The sequence below is a fragment of the Falco cherrug genome, chromosome 2, assembly GCF_023634085.1.
Source record: "Falco cherrug isolate bFalChe1 chromosome 2, bFalChe1.pri, whole genome shotgun sequence".
Lineage (NCBI taxonomy): Eukaryota > Metazoa > Chordata > Aves > Falconiformes > Falconidae > Falco > Falco cherrug.
In genome coordinates this window covers 59,558,160-59,576,895 of record NC_073698.1, presented here as the reverse complement: position 1 = coordinate 59,576,895, position 18,736 = coordinate 59,558,160, and the positions used below count along the sequence as shown (strand labels likewise).

At 46.8% G+C, this 18,736-nt stretch overlaps 1 long non-coding RNA gene across 1 annotated transcript; it reads right to left on the bottom strand.

Moving 5' to 3' along the window:
* Positions 1 to 5,315: 5,315 nt before the first annotated feature.
* LOC129735447 (uncharacterized) lies at positions 5,316 to 15,500 on the bottom strand. The gene is made up of 3 exons (XR_008731100.1): positions 14,795 to 15,500; positions 8,241 to 13,035; positions 5,316 to 7,908 (listed from the first exon to the last, which is right to left on the bottom strand). It is a non-coding gene; the product is annotated as an uncharacterized LOC129735447 (long non-coding RNA).
* Positions 15,501 to 18,736: the final 3,236 nt, after the last annotated feature.

The following is an 18,736-nucleotide window of genomic DNA, read 5'->3' as shown; positions in this document are numbered from 1 at the left end:
CTCCTTTAAAAATCAGATTTTAAATAAAGCTAAGCCTCGTAAGAGCTTCTTTGATACACCATTAAGTGAGTCCTTATCTACTTCTTCTCTAAGTTTCTTGTTATGTTAACCATGTGAGGTATCCTGACCTCCACTTGAAGTTGTGGATTGCATGTCACAAAATCTGCCTTCGTTTTATAAGGACTTGTTTATTGCCAAGTGGAAAATCTTCCGTGAGATGCTGCAAGGGCAACACATTTCTGGAGTCCACATGACAGCTTTTAGCCCCAGACATGTTTGGCACTTCTTTTCCTCAGCACTTGTAAATCAATAGATTATATGACACGAATAAGTTTAGAAGAAAGATGAAACACAGGACTTCATCCACAGTGAGCACTTTGAAGATCCTGTAGCATCACATGACTTTTATTTATGTGGGACTGGTCATCCCAGTTTTAACCTCTGAACTTTTGGACATGCACCCTTGCCCTGATCACCTGGTTAATTCAGCAAGCAAAGCCCAAATAATTTACTGTGAAGACTGGATCTAATATCACAGGTCTCTCACATGTCTGTTGCACAATTAATCCCATCAGGTACAAAAAAAAACCACAAAGGAAAAAAAAAGCTCATTCCACCTTAGCCTTCTGGGAAAATGCTAAGTATAGTAACATTACACTCAGAAGCTGGAGGACTGGCTTCCATAGCGAGTTTGTAGGTCTTTGCCAACAGCAGCAAATCAGACTGAGCATGTCTGAGCAATGACATCAGGCACACCATCCCTTGAGTCAAGTGGCAAGTTGGTGATAACCTCAGAAGGAGACGGGCTTGGCAAACTGTGTCACGTCTGTGCCAGCTTGTGCCAGCACACATGGCGAGGTTTTGGCCTTGTGCTTGTCCAGCATGACAGACAGGGGCAGAGCTAATGAAATGGGTGTTGAAAAGGGGACATAGGGAAAGATCATCTGCAGGATGGAATTTATGGTGCTATCTGTTTTGTGGTTTAATTGCTGCTTTCAGTCCTTCTAATTTTGTATGCCTCAAAGGGTGTATTTGCTCCCTGTGGTTTTTCTTTTGATTTTGGTTTTGTGCGTTGTTGGTTTTGAATTTTTTTCCCCCAAAGGGAATAATTACAGGGTTTCTGGGCAGTGAGTGTAGAACTTTGACCCTTAAGATAATAAATCACTTCCAGATCAAGGGAGTTCTATAAGCCCTCGGTTTGGATCAAGGTCAGACTGAGCCCAGTGTTGTACTGTAGCCAGGCATGAGGACCCAGTGCTGGCAAACGGTGTTTAAAAACTTACCTTTCTCTTGGATGCTCTGTTTGCTTTAAGCTCTTGGCCCTGTGCAAATGCTGGGCTGAGATTATAGGTCTGTACCCTATTGTCATGGTGTCACCCCGGCTGGTGATGCAGTGCCCCACAGCCGCTCGCTCCCCCTCACCCGGAGGGATGGGGAGGAGGGCTGGAATGTGAAACTCCAGGGTTAAGATAAGAACAATTTAATAATTGAAATTTAAAAAAAAAATGAAAGAACAATCATAACAACAGTGACAGTAACAGTTACAGTGAAAAGGGGATGGGAAAGACTAAACCCAGAGGACGGGAGGGGAGGAACCAGTGTTGCACCGCGCAGCTGCTCCCACCCAGTCCCCGAGCAACGACCCCCGCCCCGGCCAGCCCCCAGGTATATACACCAGGCTCAGCCCGTCCCATGGTATGGAATATCCCTTTGGCTAGTTCTGGTCAGCTGGCCTGGCTGTGTCCCCTCCCAGCTCATTGTGCCCCTCCAGCCTTTTCACTAACAAGGCCCGGGGAACTGAAAAGTCCCACACCACAGCCAAAACACAGCACTGCAATAGCTCCCGAGAAGGTGGTTAACTCCATCCCAGCTGAAACCGGGACACCTATCTAAACCACAACTCAGGCATGAATTTATATCAGCAAAGAAGGAGGTCAGATCAGTTGTTTTGTGACACCAGTGAGTGGATTTGTCAAAGAGTGTTAGAAGAAGCTCATGGTTTTGCATCAATTTTGCGTCAATCCATCAATCTATTAAAATTCTTAAAATCCTTCTTTCGTTATATATTAGTGGGATCCCATGGAAGGAGATGCAGCAGAAATGTATCTCAGTAGATGCTTTGACATCCAGGTGCTGGAGCGTGTCCAGAAAAGGGCAATGGAGCTGGTGAAGGGTCTGGAGCACAAGTCTTGTGAGGAACTTCTGAGGGAGCTGGGGGTGTTTAGCCTGGAGAGGAGGAGGCTGAGGGGGGACCTTATCGCTCTCTGCAGCTGCCTGAAAGGGGCTGTAGGCAGGTGGGGCTCAGTCTCCTCTCCCAGGTAACAAGTGACAGGACAAGAAGAAACGGCTTCAGGTTGCACCAGTGGAGGTTTAGAGTAGATATTAGGACAAATATCTTCACTGAAATGGTTGTCAATCATTGGAACAGGCTGCCCAGGAATGTGGTGGGATCACCTTCCCTGGAAGCATTTAAAAAACATGTAGATGTGGTGCTTAGGGACATGGTTTAGTGGTAGACTTGGCAGTCCTGGGTTAACAGTTGGACTTGATGATCTTAAAGGTCTTTTCCAACCTAAATGAGTCTATGATTCTGTGATTACTGCTGTTAAGTGTCTTTTAAGTGGTAGGGCAGTTGTCTAGGACCATAGAAATGAGAGAATCGGAAGCCAGCTCTGTCATCTAGTCTTATCCCTGCCAGTGCAACATTGTCACATTCACTGTGGCAGCTATGGGGAATTTTTAAGGCCACATTATGGCAGCAGTCCCTGTGTTTGCAGTGACACATCCCCAAACAGGGGAAGGAAGAGGCTGTGCCGGTACAGGCACACCAGGTAACGTTTAGTCCCTTCAGCTTATACCTATATTAAAGAATATCATTAACATTAGATCTTTGTCCTCTCCCCCTCTGCCTAGGGCAAGTGTGCAACCAGCTGCATATCTTCTTTTGAAAAGGATTGCTTGTGTCCTTTTTGCACACACAGTGCGGGTTAGTGCATATTTATTTTAATGTTCATATGACCCCATATTTACGTGCAAAGTCCCAGTCCCAGGGCTTGCCTGTATAATACTGAACACTGTCTCATAATGTTTAATACTGAACGTGCACTTACTGTTTCATACTGTGTTTATTTACCTCCTAAGAACATTTCTCCTTTCTTTGGCAGGGCAGGCAAATTTTCTGCAGACTGGCACAGTGTGCGGGTACCCCAAACAGCCTGGCCTGAGCAGATTGTGCTGACTTGCAACCAGGCAGGGCTCTCAGGTAGCTACAGGTGAATCCATCAAGAAGTTGGAGGATGGCACATGCCATTTTGGGGCCTTCTCTTTCCTGGACTGACCTCTCGCTGTCCTTCTCTCTGCCTTCTTTCTGATTTGGTTCAGTGAAGGACTGTAGAGAAGAGTTTGTTTTCTGCAACTTTGCCGTTCTTTGACTCTTGCAGACCCAGCTCCACATTTCAGGGTAGCAGAGGGGTTGGAAACGCCCCATTGTCTTCTCTTGGGTATGTCCCAACGTTGTGTCTTACCAAAGTGTTGAAACTGGATAGCTGGCAGTCAAACAATCAGCAGCCGAGTGTCTCTTCTGCCAGTCCGCTGTACTGGAGATATTCATAGCTGTGTGAAACCGAGTGGTGACTTGCAGACCTTGCTGAGGGTCCTGCTGGCCAAACACCCAGAGACTCTGGGGAACCTGAAGATGGAGACTTCAGTTTCATGAAGATGTACTCATTTAAGTTCCTGTACTTATGGGTTCTTGCTCTGGCCACCTTTTGCAAGTTTTCTAGTTTATTTTTTGAGGTTAATAATACCTTAAATACATCAATTGTTGCTTTTTCTCCTCCAGTAGTTACATCCCTCTCTTTACATTTCCAAGGACACTCTCCTCAACTTTCCTTCTTTCTTCCTTTCTTTCTTTCTGTTCTTCTCAAGGACCCTTAAATTCTCCAGTGGCAGTTCCTTTTTTTTTGTTACCAACTTGAGGAAGCTTTGGCATGTGTCATTTGTGCTAACGGGCTCTCATACTAAATGCAGACATCTTGGCCTATGCTGTACCTGAACATGCCATGGGATAATGGTTCAGCCACAGAAGCACTGAAGCCACTGAAGTGGTAGCTGTGCTGGTAAAGCTAATACATGCTGCAAGTCAGGTGTTCATCCATATGGATGCCTATAGCCGGCTCTGGATGTTTGTTGAGGTTTAACCCCAGCCGGCAGCCCAGCCCCACGCAGCTGCTCGCTCACTCCCCCTCACCCAGAGGGATGGAGAGGAGGATCAGAAAGGAACATAAAACTCAAGGGTTGAGATAAGAACAATTTAATAGGTAAAGCAAAAGCTGTGCACACAAGCAACGCAAAGCAAGGAATCCATCTACCACTTCCCACGGGCAGGCAGGTGTTCAGCCATCCCCAGGAAAGCCGGGCTCCGTCACGTGTAATGGTTACTCGGGAAGACAAACAGCATAATGCCAAATGTCCCCCTCTTCCTTCTTCTTCCCCCAGTTTATATACTCAGCATGATGCCATATGGTTTGGAATACCCCTTTGGCTAGTTCAGGTCACCTGTCCTGGCTGTGTCCCCTCCCAGTGTCCCGTGCCCCTCCAGCCCTCTCGCTGGCAGGGCTGAGAAACTGAAAAATCCTTGACTTGGTATAAACATCACCCAGCAACAACCAAAACCATCAGTGTCCTGGCAGCATTGTTCTCGCATCAGAGCCAAAGTACAGCACTGTACTAGGTGCTAAGAAAACTAACTTTATCCCAGTTGAAACCAGGACAGTGCTGAAGCACATGGACCTCCAGGAGCCTACTGAGTTCCTGTCTTAGCCAGAACTGCAGGAGTGTAGTCAGCACAGGCTTCCTCCTGCATCTTGGAGGTGGAGAGAAACTGCTGAGAAAAGCAAGGGAAGAGAATGACAGAAATATTAATCAAAAAAGGTCTTTTATTTCCCAGTTTATTTTTCCCCGTCCCAAAGCACCTGTCAAAATAAGACCACATCTTTGGAAGATACATGTACATTTACTACACTATTTATACAACAAGTCTTTTAACTAACCTGCAGGCAACTTTTTCCAAGCCACAAGGACTGGTTAGAGCATCTTGAGCCTCAAGGGACCACAGGGATTGTTGGTAACACTTTCTGTTCTGTGCAGTGTGGGTGCAGATGGAGACTTGTAATACATACACATCGGTGGGCTACATTCAGTCTTGGAGCTTCCCAATCTTCCCTTGGAGCGCCAGTGTTCTGCTTATTGCAGACAATAACGTATAGCAAGCCCCCCACCCCACCCCACCCCACCCCACCCCACCCCCCGGCTTTTCTTATGTTTATATTTATACCATTTAATCTTTGGCCAGAAACTTCATAGGGTGCATTTTCAAATACCACCATGTGGGAATAACCATAAAAATATGCAGATATGCTTATGCACATGTAAAACAGCAGTTGTTTGTTTGGTTTTTTTTTAATTTACTTTTACCAGAGTTGCTTTCAAGTCCATGGATATTAGGCCTGCAGGATGAAATAAACTTCCCTCTGGAAGGCTGAGCACAAACTCAGCATTTAAGCCTTGTTAGAGCCCTATTTTGAGAGCTTAAATAATATTAAATGTTGCAAGACCCTTGTGCCACGTCTCTGCAAGGGGAGCGGGTAGAGTTCATTCACTGTGAAGTAATGCTTGTGTTAATAGTTACAGGTAGGGTGACTGGGAATCCATGCCTGGAAAACCTGTGATCTTGCTGATTTTCGTGCCCTCTCTGGCATCCTGTGAAAAATCTCACATGACAGCTTTAAGGGCAGCTGGGTCCCTTGCCAGTCAGCTGCTCCCTTCAGAAAATTTTTCTCCAGATATTCCCTGGATGGCACAAATCCCCACCAAAACACCCATCAGAAGGGAAAGCAGCGCTGCTATGAAAACAGCCTGAGGTATGTCTGTAGTGCCCTCATTCCAGATTAGTCTGTCAACAACACTTCCAGGTCAGTAGCATCAAACCAGTAAAACGTTGTGGCATGGAGCTCTGCGTGAGCTGTTCTGTTCATTCGTGGGGTAGGGTGTGAAGCCTAGACCGAACCCCATGCTGCTGTGGGAAGCTAGCCACCAGTGCTTAGGGTAATGAGCTTGAAGGCACATCCACAGGGCAGAAACACATACTGAATATCTCCCTGACATCCCAGTCCGCTGGGATAAATCAGTCATCAATATATAAATAAGCCTTTGTGCAAGGGACACCATGTTTATGAAAGGCACCTGGTGCGTGGCTTAGGCAAAATATGTGTGGCTAATGCCATGGAGGTGAGGGCAGCACCACCCCACGCAGGCCACAGGGCTTACAGGTAACCTCAGAAAATGCCTGCGTCGGGGCAGGGGGGCTGTCAGTGGCAGCATCCTCCTCGCTTTTGGCATTCAGACCCTGCAAGATCACTGTCCCCCAGGGAACACAGTTTTTTAGATCTGCTTCTCAGGCCATGCGTGATACACAGCATTAGTAGGCAGCCCATGAAGCAGCTCTGTGAGCAAGAAGGTAGGCAGGTCAGGGAGTTCGCTCTGCTTATATGAGACCATGTCTGAGGCCATATTTGAGTCAGGAGTGGTTTGGGTGAAGCACAAAGCTCTTCTCAGGGCCCTGTTCCCTAACTCCTTGCAATGTCTGGCTCTGGAGGAGCCTCCCACCCTACTGTTGCCACATCCCAAACAGTAATTTCTGGCTGCTTGGCCTAGCAGAGTGGTAGGCTTCAAAATGATGCCAAGATATGATCAATAAATTGCTGGGTGCCTGGAAAAAGGGTGAGGAAAGCAGCACTGGGAATGGGTGTGGAGGAGATGCCAAAAGCATGAGGTGAGCTCCACCACAGCTATGCCCAGGTGTCCCCCCATGCAGCAGACAGGTACCTGCAAAAGCCCGACTGGACCATACCCCACAGCTCCCACTCCCTGGATGGATGCTTCTTTTTGGGGGCAAGTGAGCACCAACATCTTGTCCTCACCCACCCAATGTGCCATTACCAGTCGGTCAGGAGAGGTAACAAGCACAGCCTTCGGGCTGGGCTGTGAGGGAAGAGGCGATGGCTGGTTTTGTCTTTGTTTCAGTTGCTGGAGGGGAAGGATGCTCTGTCTGCACCCTCCTGGGGACCAGATAGAGAGTTCAGATGGGCCGTGAGCAGGGCTGGACTCCTGCTGCTGAAGCAAGTCTTCAAAGGTTCATCTTCTGATGGCCAGAAGTCATGAGTATGTGGTTCAGCCCCTGCTATGAGCCCAGATGTCCATGTGAGGTTATACTCCCTTTAACTTTGCTCCTTCCCCTGTCAACCTCTGCGCAGCCCTCCTCCCCCTCTCTCCTGTGTTCTCTCAGCGAGTTGCTTTATGATGCTCCCGAAGAAAGTCTTGCTGCATTCAGGGAACTGAATGGGCAAAAAGCTGGAGAAAATTGTTCCCCCATTCTGCCCCTGTAGGGTTATCTTCCTGTGGGGTGACAGGGGCAGCAGGAGCAGCGTGGCCCCGTGCACGGCGCTTCGCTGTCTCATTGCTGTAGCTGCAAAAGGACAGCACAGGCTCCGCCACCCTTGGGGTGCACAACTCAAGGCAGAGCATCTCCCAGTTCCTCCTGGGGTGAGGGAAGGAGCCGCAGCTTGCAGAGGGAGGGACACCCCAACCCTGTGTGAGAGAGTGAAGAGAAGCGGCTGTGCCTGCAGGTGCACATGGCAGATTTTCTTTTGTTGCTGTTTATTATGAAAAGTTAGGAAGTGGACTGTCCCCAGGGTATTTTTGACCACGAAGGACTTCTTGCTCACCAGTAACCTAATCCCCACAGAGGCAGGGGGATCCTAAATACCGATGCGCAGGGGGTAATGCCCGGTGCCATTCTTTGCATCAGCCTTTTGAACTCACATAACAGTTTGCTATGAACTCTGAACACTGCCAGAATAAAAAGCCATGCCGATGGATATGTAAAAAGAACAGAATAAGAAAAGGAGAAAGGTAAATTGTGTTTCCTAAACTTGGGGAGGTCTCAGACGTTGATCAAGATAGCTTTAGTCTTTGATAATGCTAGACAGTTTAATTGCCCCGCTCGCATACATTAGCCAAATCTTTCTGTCTAAGGTGTCTCTTGTAGTTTTGAAGAATAGCTACACATTAAAAGAAGCCCTTGTTTTCAATTTAATGGAAACACATCTCACAGTGATTTTATTTATTTCATAATTGACAAAAATACCCTCCCTCCCAGGAACAAAAATCTCTCAGCTTACCAAAAGGCAGCATCAGTTTTTCCCTTGGTTGCAGGGCTCTTTTCTCGTAACTGGATGTTAACACCTCTGACAGATATCAGAGGCGACGCTCTGGCACTGTCCTGGCAGATCGGTAGTTGAGGCAACAGCAAGGCTGTGACGTGTGCTTCTGACTTCAGGTTTCAGTTTTCTGGGGAAGGACCATGCCAGGGTGTTTCCTCTTTCCTCAGAGGTGTGGGGAGCAGAATCAGGAGGGCGCTAGCCCAGCGGTGCCTGGCCGTGTCAGGTGTCCAGCTCCAGCATATTTGCCGGTGCTGCAGGGATGCAGCTGCAGAGTTAAAGACTTAGAGAGCTTGAAGTGAGATGTGTTCATCTGGGCTCAAAACACTCACCGCCCGTTTTTAAATGGGTGTATGTTAAAGGCTTTTGACGTCTTTTTTTAAAGAAATGTGTGTATGCATGTGTGTGTGTGTGTAGAGTCCATGTACACACATGCATATTTCAACGCAAACTTAATTTCTTTTAGGTGCATATATAGTTGACAGCGTTGAGTGGGATAACGGGGCGGTTGCAGCAGGGTTATACATCTTAAGTGCACTGAGGTAAGGGAACAGATTATTCCCTACACTTTCAGGATCCTTCTATACAGTAAAGTCAAAGGATTTCAGGAAGAGTTGCTGAGAGAGGCTGAGAAGCTCTAGGATGCAAGAATAAATACTTGTGGAGTTGCACCCTCTCACAGAAATAAACACTCCCGAGCTCTTTTAAAATAAGAAGTAATCTTAAATGTTGAAGACCCCTAAATACATCTGCAGCTTATTAAACAGCTGCTTTTCAGGCCATATTTAACTGAAGAAGGGATTACTTCATCACATCCCCATCAGATCCAAAGGAGTTTGCTGCTGGGGACCAAGGTCAAATAAGAGCTCTTAAAGACGTCCATAACTTGAGCATGCCATGTGTTACTTGATGCTCACAGCCTGAGTGATAGGCCACATCTGTGCCACCGTGAACTTTGTTGATTTAGAATTTGGGGTGCTGGCTGAGTGAAATAAAATCATTGAATGAGACGGCCCGGTTTGTATGGTGAACTTTATTCTAACAGGACTGTATTTCCATTTCAGCACGAACATGTCCCATTGCGCCTGGCGGTTTGGAATCAGAAGCATTACCACGTGTGTATATTAAAGCCTGTAATTCAAAGGATTCATCACCTCCCTATTCTCCTTCCCTGTGTCTGAAGGAGGAGGTGAAATCCTTGTGCAGATGGAGCATCTGCAACAGCATGGGACGCAAGGAGACCCGGCCAAGGAAAGCTCACTGTGCCGAGTGCTTTACAGGCAAACAGACATGGTCCACACTCTGGAAAACTCAACACTGCTTGAGGCAATAAAAGAAAGTGACAGTGGAAAGGTGAAAGTAAGTAACACAATTGCTTAGGTACTAGTTCAGCAGGCTTGGAGGGGCCAGGGTCTTTGGTGTGCTGAGGCCATGTTACATTGTGGATGCAATTAGTGCATTTGGACACTTCTTCGGTGTGTTTAAATTACATCATGACTCGTTCTTGGTCATGGCTTTCCATCAGGGAACCGCAGTTCCCTTTCTATAGGGGACCAATAATCCCTGTGCCTGGGTTCTCAAGCCACCTGACGGAGTGCCTGGCTGAGGCGGTGTGGTGGCTTCTCTCCATGGCTCAGCAGTCCAGCAGAAAAAGCAGCCTGAGTTACTGTCCTCTTGAACTAGAAATGCCGAAATAGCCATGACAACTAACTAGGCACCTGTTCAGAGGTCTAAATGCAAATCTTCAAAGCAGGGAGAAGACAAGATAAGAAAAACTTACTCCTGTTTCTGTGGAAGGAGTCCTTGCTCATGTAAAACTGTGCCAGCGGACTTTCCTAGCCAAAAAGTGAGGAGAGTGTCCTGGAAACACAGCAGGGTGAGAGGAAGGATGGGGGGGGAAATGGGTGAGAGAGGTGACTTCTCAACATCTCTCTTGCTGTCCATGTACAATATGTGCTGGATCCCAGTACTCCTGAATGTGGCTGGAGAAGGTGCTGCAGCACTCCTGCAGAGGACATCAAAACACAAGCTTCATTTCTGGCGTACCTCACTGAATTGATTTCAATGAGTCAGCTGCAGGACTCTTGGCAGGGTGGGAGCCTCCATCCCAGCACAGGATGGTGAATGGAAGTGAGAACGTGGCTCCTCTTCCTCCTGCTTCACTTCTGTTCCTCTTCTGACCACTTCCCACCACACAGTGCCACTGTCTCCTTGCCCTCAGTCAGGTGCTGGTTGACCACCATGGCACACACAAACCTCCGGGGGAGAAGACTCCTGTCCTGTGGGGCAAGGGTTACAAAGCTCACAGCCAGGGAGCACCAGGGCTGCCTAAAGGCTGGGAGCTGGCTGGGGAGCTGGGCACAGTGGGGAGCAAAACCTCCTGCTTGCAGTGGTGGGGAGCTGCTGGCCAGCTGCTCCAAGGGCATCCACTTCTCGATGTGGAGATGGGCGAGCAGGTGGGTGCTAAGCTGCCAACCCCCCCGAGCCCTGGCTTGCTGGTATCCCCGCTCCTGGTGAATCCCTTGACCTTCTGGGAGCCAGCTCAAGTGTCCGTGCAGGCTGTCCCCTCCTGCCCCACGGAGGGCTGCCTATGTCTGACCTAGGATGGAAGGATCACTGTTGTGATGCGTGACTCAGGGGTGTCTCCTGGCTCATTCGAAACAAAGCCTGAGCTGATTAGGCCTTGAAGGCAGCAAGTCAGAAATACCCTGCCTGGCTCTGGGTGGCATGGCGGGAGACAGGACCAGGAAAGGTCACCTCTCCCCCTTCTGTGCTTGGGCAGCTCCTCACCTGGCGCATGCCACGAGGTTTGTGTTACCTGGCTCAACCCTTCTGAGGCTTCCCTCTGCGGCTTCCCTCTGCCCAGCCCTGCCCTGTCTTTTGAGGGGTGACGGAGGAAGGATTTTCTGAATACTTTTTCCTGATGCATTTTGGCTCTGCCAACAGGCCAGTTGCTTTGTGTTTGGCTCCTGTCATTGTTCCTCTGGATTAATAACAGGAGTGGGTCCTCCCTGCCCGTGCTGGGCACCATTCGAGCTAACCCCATGTGCTCAGGCAAGTCAGCTCTGACCTCTGACAGCAAGGGCAGAGCCTGCAGGATCATAGCCTCGTCCTTCGTGTTGCCGAGGGGGACGCAAAGCGAGACAGCCCCTGGCCTTTGCTTCTCTTCTGTCCCACATTTCAGCAATGCTGCAGAGCACATTATACCAAAGTGGCCCTTCTGGAAGCAGGGGACACCAGTCATTCAGATGTTTCCGATAAATTGGTAAAAATTGGTACTCACAATGGAAAAAATGAATAACACATTTGTATTCAGAGCAATGGGACAAGCACAGAAGCTCTCTTAATAAGCAACCGCCAGCCCAACATTATAATTAGTGTTTTATATAATATATAAAACATTATGCATATATATCATTATTTCCCTTTTATACTTAACAGTTCCTGATTTTTCCTCCCCTGGCAGGCTATGGATATCATGCTATCTTTATGATTTCTAACTTGGCTTCTGCAGTGAAATAGAAAACCAGTCCTCACTTCATAAACATGTGGTCATGCTTCTTAAATGAAACGGTGTGATGCTCAGAGTACTAAGGTCGTAATTCAAGTTGCCGATCGCAAACTGCCAAAGTCATTTTTCTTTCAGGATATTGCCTTGCACTGAACCTGAAGATTGACTTACAATTTGTTGGACCATGCAGCGTATCTGTTACTGTTAGGAAGAGTGATTAGCAGACACTGGCAAGGCGTTCTCCTAAATAATACATCACTATTACTCACTGGTGAATTTAAATGAAAAGATACATATTACACCCAACAAGGTTAGCTGTATGCATGTTTTTCCTCTGTTGGTTATTACCTATTTCCTAGTAGCAGAAAAGAATGTTGATGTTTTGTGAGCTGTAATTTAAAAACAACAAATCAAAGATCCTTATTAAAGGAGCTTCTGAGCACAGAAGCAGATCTGTTCAGAGCAGTGTAGCCAGATGTTGAATTAGAAGCGCAGAAGTAAACCTTTAAAACATTGTGAGTTTAAGTAGTACATTTGCAGAAATCTGCCCCTTCAACTGAGGCTATATTTGTTTTGTCAATCATAAAAAAAAATTGAAAGTGCTGGGGTTTTTAAAGGAATTTTATGCTGCTTTGGCTACTTCCAGTTGACTCTAGTGGCTTTGGCTGTTGCTGTCCTAGTCCTGGATGGCAGCTGACTGAAAAGAGCTGTGCTATGATGCTTGAAACAGTCATGCCAGTATTGCTCTTTAAAGATGCATTTTATCACAAAGAACCAAGGTAATGTTATTGGTCCCAAATTCTCCCGTCAGTTGAGCAGCAGAGAAATGGTTGAGAAATGTTTTTCTAGTCAGACAACACACAAACCAGCAATACAGGAGAGAGTGGCAGATGCCAAAGAGAATGCTTTCAGTCAAGTTGTCTTGCTTTTACAGGTGTGCTACAGCACAAGACCCATTAGATGGTAGCCTTTAGAAAAGAGCCCTTAGCAGTTTGTTGTTGGAGGCGAGGGCTTGAAATGATAGAATAACTTGAATGTGCGTGGAAGAGCTGACAAGAGGTAGTGGAGGCAACCTTACCCTCATTAGCAACATCTTAAACCATGGAGAGTGAATGTCCTTTCTCATGTTTCCTGCACAGATGCTGGAGATAATCCCAAGTCTATAAAACTTTGCTGGATATAGCTCTGTTTGCAGGATCTCATTGCAGGTTTGAGGAGTGAGTGCATTCTTGTCCGGTCTTCAGACTGAGGCAGTTTGGGGGGAAAAAAAAAAAAAAAAGCCAAACTGAAGTTTCCTTCCATGTGGTCCTCTGTCAGCACAGATGTCTGCACCAGTGGGTGACATACACACTTCTCTAGTCTAGTTTAGAAATAGTTTTGAAAATGGGATGGGAGCAGATTAGTGTATCTGTCTACCTATGTTATTTGTTCTCTTAAAACGAGCACTTGCCCTGTAATCTCACTAAGCAGCAGTTTACTTCAGAGGACACTCAACACGTACTGTTCCCTGTGAAACTTGCTGGCTCGCAAGGGGCTGAAGCAACTTCTTGTCGTGTTAAATCTCGGTCTAGCAGGGCACCAACTGATATAGTACGGTGGCAAGTAATCCCAGCTCATGCTCAAACGCATTTGCAGTTGTCATTCAGCAAAGTGCTTACATACATTTTTCAATTTAATCTTATTGGATTGATTTGGAATGTCCTTAATGACTGTGCTACAGCTGAGCAATCTTCTGACTTGGAGCTTCAGCCAGAGTCTGTAGAAGAGCAAGCCATGCAAACCTGCTCCCACCCTTGCATCCAGGCCCTGCATCTGCCACCCACTCCTCATCACAGAGCTCAGCAAAATGGGGACTGCGCCTCTTTGGTGGTCTTGAAAAGCGGGTTAGACAAACATCTGCCAGGAATGGTTTAGGTAGAGTTGCTTGTGCCTTGGGCTGGAAAAACGGCCTCCTACAAGCAATTGCAACCCCATTTTCTGAAACTTCTAGGAAACTATGCTACACGATGGTTAAACTGTTACATGGATGACGAGTACAGATACTGATTAGTAGCCAAAATTAAAACCAAGAGTATTAATTATGCAGATTTTTCTGTAGCTTTCTACAGAAAAACCTTTCTAAGTTTACCTAGATATCTTAAAACCTTTAAACCTTTCTAAGTTTACCTAGGTATCTTCCCCAGGAAGAGAAGATTAGAGGAAAGAAAATGTTTTCTAGTTGGGAAAAGAATCCTTTTCAACTTACTGATTGAGAGGACATACTTTCCAGCCCATTTTACCTGTTATTTCTCCCAAGGGTCAACACAGACAGAAAGGAAGTGTAAATCACAAACGGCAATTGTAAGCCCCACTTGGGCAGCTCAGTCCAAAAAGTGTACCCTGTGAGTCCCACCCTAAGCTGCCGCTTGGCTCTGGCAAAATCTGCCTTGTAGCTCTGTTTTCACGGTAAAATCTCCATCTTGTCAGCTGCTTGCCATAGCTACATTTAGTCAAATCCAAATGCTTTTGGCCAAGCATAAGAGTTGGTGGATTCCCCAAAGAGATGCTTTCCCATCTATTTCACCTTGCAGGGGAGGACCTAAGTTTAAGCCTGCCCCTTGCTTCACGTCATACTTTGCTGCTGATTGCCTAGGTGAATGTTCTGTGGCACCCTTCTCTATACAACATGGGATGCTCGAGCCTCTTCATACCAAGAGTACAGTTACAACAGGGGGGACTGTGAAAAACCAACTGAAAAACAACTATCAGCCTGTGAGCTGGATCGCTGTTTTGGGAGGCAAGAGAAGGGTGGTACAGACAGTCTCACCTGTAAATCATCTAAACGCAGAGAAAAAATGGGCTCTTAGTGTCCCGAACCTTGTGATTTTGTCAGTGAGATAGCTTTACTCTGGGCAGTGAGGCTTATATCTTCTCTTGAAATTCAGTATCTTGGCTCCTACTATAATCGGCAGAGACGTGGTTGATGGCAGCCAAGGGAGCCTGGGGGATGACTCAGATGCCTTACCATAACGTGTATAGTCTTCAGTTCCCTTAAGGTTGGCTTCTGCTGTCATTTGACACTCCAGGGCAGATGAGGTATCTGGCTGACAGACATGATGCAAGGCAGAGGAAGCCCGTGTTCTTTCTGGTGCAGCAATGGGATACCAACCGGGATACTCCACACCACCTAAAATAGCATTAGGCACCTGCTTTCAGGCAACTGAATCCTGGTTTGAGAAAGATTAATTATTTCTAGATTCATTGATTATACAGAATGTATCTCTGTAGGCGGGAGTGAACCAAACTTCCACATTGATGCCTGAATTCAGGTGTTCCCACCTGGAACTGATCTCCCCCAGCAGGATTAAGTGGCCTAAATATGGGTGTCTAGTGCAATCACGGGTACCACGTCTGGACCCTGGCTGCTGCTGCAGGAGGGTGAGGGTCTCTCAGCAGTGCTGTGTCTTCTGTGTAAGCCCCACACAATTGCTCTGGACACAATGAGGTGTCTCAGGGGGATTTGGGCACTTGTATTTAGGCCACCACATACAGCCTGTAGCATCCTGAAGATGGCTGGGAGGATGCTGTCAGTACGATCAGTGCCGGGGGCACTGACATCTCTGGGAAGGGGAGAGCCAAAGTCTGCGCTGATGATGTTCACAAGACTTTTGTCACGTCTGCTAGCTGTGGTGGCTTCACTGCTGGCTCGCAGGGGCAGCACTGGTTTCTGGTTTGAAAAGCATATTGGAGGCTGATGCTGAAATTTCCCCTGTAGTTCTCTGACCTGGTGATACTGTCAAGGTAATAGAAGCTCTGCAGTCTGACACTAATGGCACCCATCAAAGATCCCCCACTCCTTTGATTAGTTAGAGCTGTGCTGCTAGATTTTTGTATTTTTACTGCAAATTATTTCACTGTTCAGTGGTTTGAAATTCTTTTTTGGTATCAGCATAGACTTTGCAAGGGTGGCACCACGTGCCCCGAGAGCCTGAATAATTCAGATAAATTTTATCATTGGAGTACACCAGCTTTGTCTGCCAGCCTTTTTGGGCAAGAACAAACTTTAGCCTCTCTGCACAGTAGTAAAGGGGTGGTGACAGCAAGCAGCAAGAGAAATCTTGACCTGCACTGCAGCCGGGACAGGAGGGGCTAGACCAGGGGTCCTCAAACTTTTTAACCAGGGGGCCGGCGCGCGGATGCAGTGGCAGGCAGTCATCTGCGGCTGCTTGGTTTCCCCCCCCCCCCAACCCCGGCGGGGGGGAGTCTGTAAATACCGGGGGCCGGATCGAGGACCCTGGGGGGCCGTATCCAGCCTGCGGGCCATAGTTTGAGGACCCCTGGGCTAAACCTAAAGAAATTAATGGGAACCATCCCCAAGCTAACTAGGAGAGAGTGAATGCCTTGATATATGTAATTGTTTATGGTGTCTTCTCCGACTTGGTGAATACACAGAATTGTCTTTGCACGTAAATACTCCTAGATACTCATTAGTGAACATGCCTTTCCATTGTGAGACAGCAGCTCACATAGTTCCGATCTCTTACTTTATTTCAGTGAGCAGGTTTCAGGATAACAAATTCCCTTCCAATAAACCTACAGTGCCACATCGCCATTTCACGTCATGTGAGGAACAGCAGAGATAAAAGGAAACCTCAGTGCTGAGATGATGAAAGGTTTCTATTGTCAGCTCCAGACACAACAATGCAAGTGATGCAGGAGAACAAAGATGACACACAAACTGGGATGGGTTTGGGTAAACCTGTTATTTGAGATCCCTGAACCCCATCCCAGCTGTTTCAAAAATGGAAGCTTTAAATTAAATTTGCATAGGGACAGGCGATAAGCATCTAGAACATTTTTAGATTTCCAGATAAATGTGAACTTCTCTCTCACTAAAATAATTGTTTAACTTAAGGGGATAGATTCTGCTCCCCACTTAGCCAGCTTTCAAACACAACACACCATGTATAAGCTAAGGGATTTCCCTGGCAAAATTCAGAAGGATCTTGAAAAAAAAAATCCCACAAACCTAAATGGTTTTAGTGCAAACCAGGAGACTAACAATAATAATCATAATACATTTTAAAAATCTTAATTTGGTGTTTCACAAACTTCTATAGCTTATACCGAGATTCTTGTAAAGGGCTCCCTTTCAAGCTGTAGAAAGGAGATGGGGACAGAAGGGTTTATACACGTACAGCATCAGGGTATGGATGCTTCCAGAGTCCTGGGCACAAGTTCGGACCATCCTCATTCCCTGGCTCATGCTGCCACTCTCCAACACCGAACTATCCGTGTTCAGCACATACTTAACTTCCAGCAGGGTAAGTCTGTTCACAGCATGAATATTGAATTTCTTTGTTGGTGGTGCTTAAATATAGGTTTAAGAAATGAGAGCACCATGTATTGCCCTGAGGCCAACTGGGGCGGTCCCTGAAAGCATCAGGTTCCTCTCATCCCTGTGAGTTACCAACAAATACTTTCAAAAAGGCCCTGCAGCAGAGCGGGTGGGGTGGGAAGCAGCCGCTGCCGTCACCAACCTGTGAACCTGGCACAGAATCAGTAAGGTGCACATGTCACTGTGCTGTCATGTCCTCCCCAGCATCTGCATGACATTGCAGGACCTGGTCAGCAAGAACTGAAAAAAAAAAAAAAAAAAAAATGTTGCAAGTGCCTTTGCGACAGATACTTCTGTGAGGGCACCTCGGGAGGACCAACAGCTGAGTGAGAACTATGTCCATCAGCAGCAGGCAGGTACACCAACCAGGCTGCTTGCTGCCTCCCGAAACCCACGGGTGCAGAAGGACGCTTCAGTTTCCAAGAGCAGAGGAGCTTTACTCATGGGGACATGCATGGTCCAGCACTGACCATTTTCAAACACAAGTGATAAATCAGCGACGCCCCAAGCACCCGCCTACAAACATCTCGCTCAGCACAGGAATGACAGGAGCCTGTGGTCAGAGAGCTCACAGCAGCCTTTGCTCACACAGATGCTGGATATACCCACAATAATTAATATTACAGAAATAATGTATTTAACAGCCAGCATTACCATGCAGAGTTATGCAAGTCACAATCACCCATTTTGCAAAAAAGTTAAGCCGTATTATTTACAACAAGTCTTGTTCATAGTAGACAGTGTCCTTTGTCTCTGCTCCTCTTTTTTTCCCTTTTGGCTGGCTCATGTTTAAGACAGACTTTGCTGAAGACTAAGCTGCTACCAACTGAACAGAGATGACTGTCTGGAGTCTCTGAAGTGTTAGAACAAGGGGCGTCGGCTAAAGAAAAATACTGCAAAACTCAGTTCTTGTTTATTTTTAAAGTCTTTGCAGCTGGCAGTTGTCGCAGGGGAAAAACTGCTCAGCTCACATGGCACTACCACTAAGCACACATTCTTTAGAAGAGCTACATTGCAGAACAGGTGATAAGTAAAACCAAAATAAGACTATTACTCTTGTAATTGATTTTCATAACTTGTACATGGATAACTGCATAAGAAAGCATTCACTAGATGGGAAGTTATTGTGGATGCTATATAAAACAGCTGGAGAGGGCTCCTTGCAAATTTTGCAATACATTTCAGTATTTGACCAGAAAGAAATAAAATAAAAGCCTCCATACAATGGCACAATATTCTTGTGGAGATCTGTGAATATTTCCCCACAGAGCAGGTCACATCCATTCATGCAGGTGTGAGCATCACTGCACCACCCAAGCAGGCAGAAGCAAAAAGGCAGCACACCTGCCAGCAACAAGGAGCTTGAAGTCAGGCAGGTTAGAGTTCTGGGACAGAGGAGAGGATAAGGGATACAAAACCGGGTTTGTAACGCCAGATGTAAACTGCCCAGGATTGCTACTGCTGTAGTGCTCTACAGGATTAGCCTGCGCTCTGTGTTAGGATACCGATACTCATGGCATACATTTCACTCAATTTCCTACACAGCACAGCTGCCCCCCCGAGCTTCCA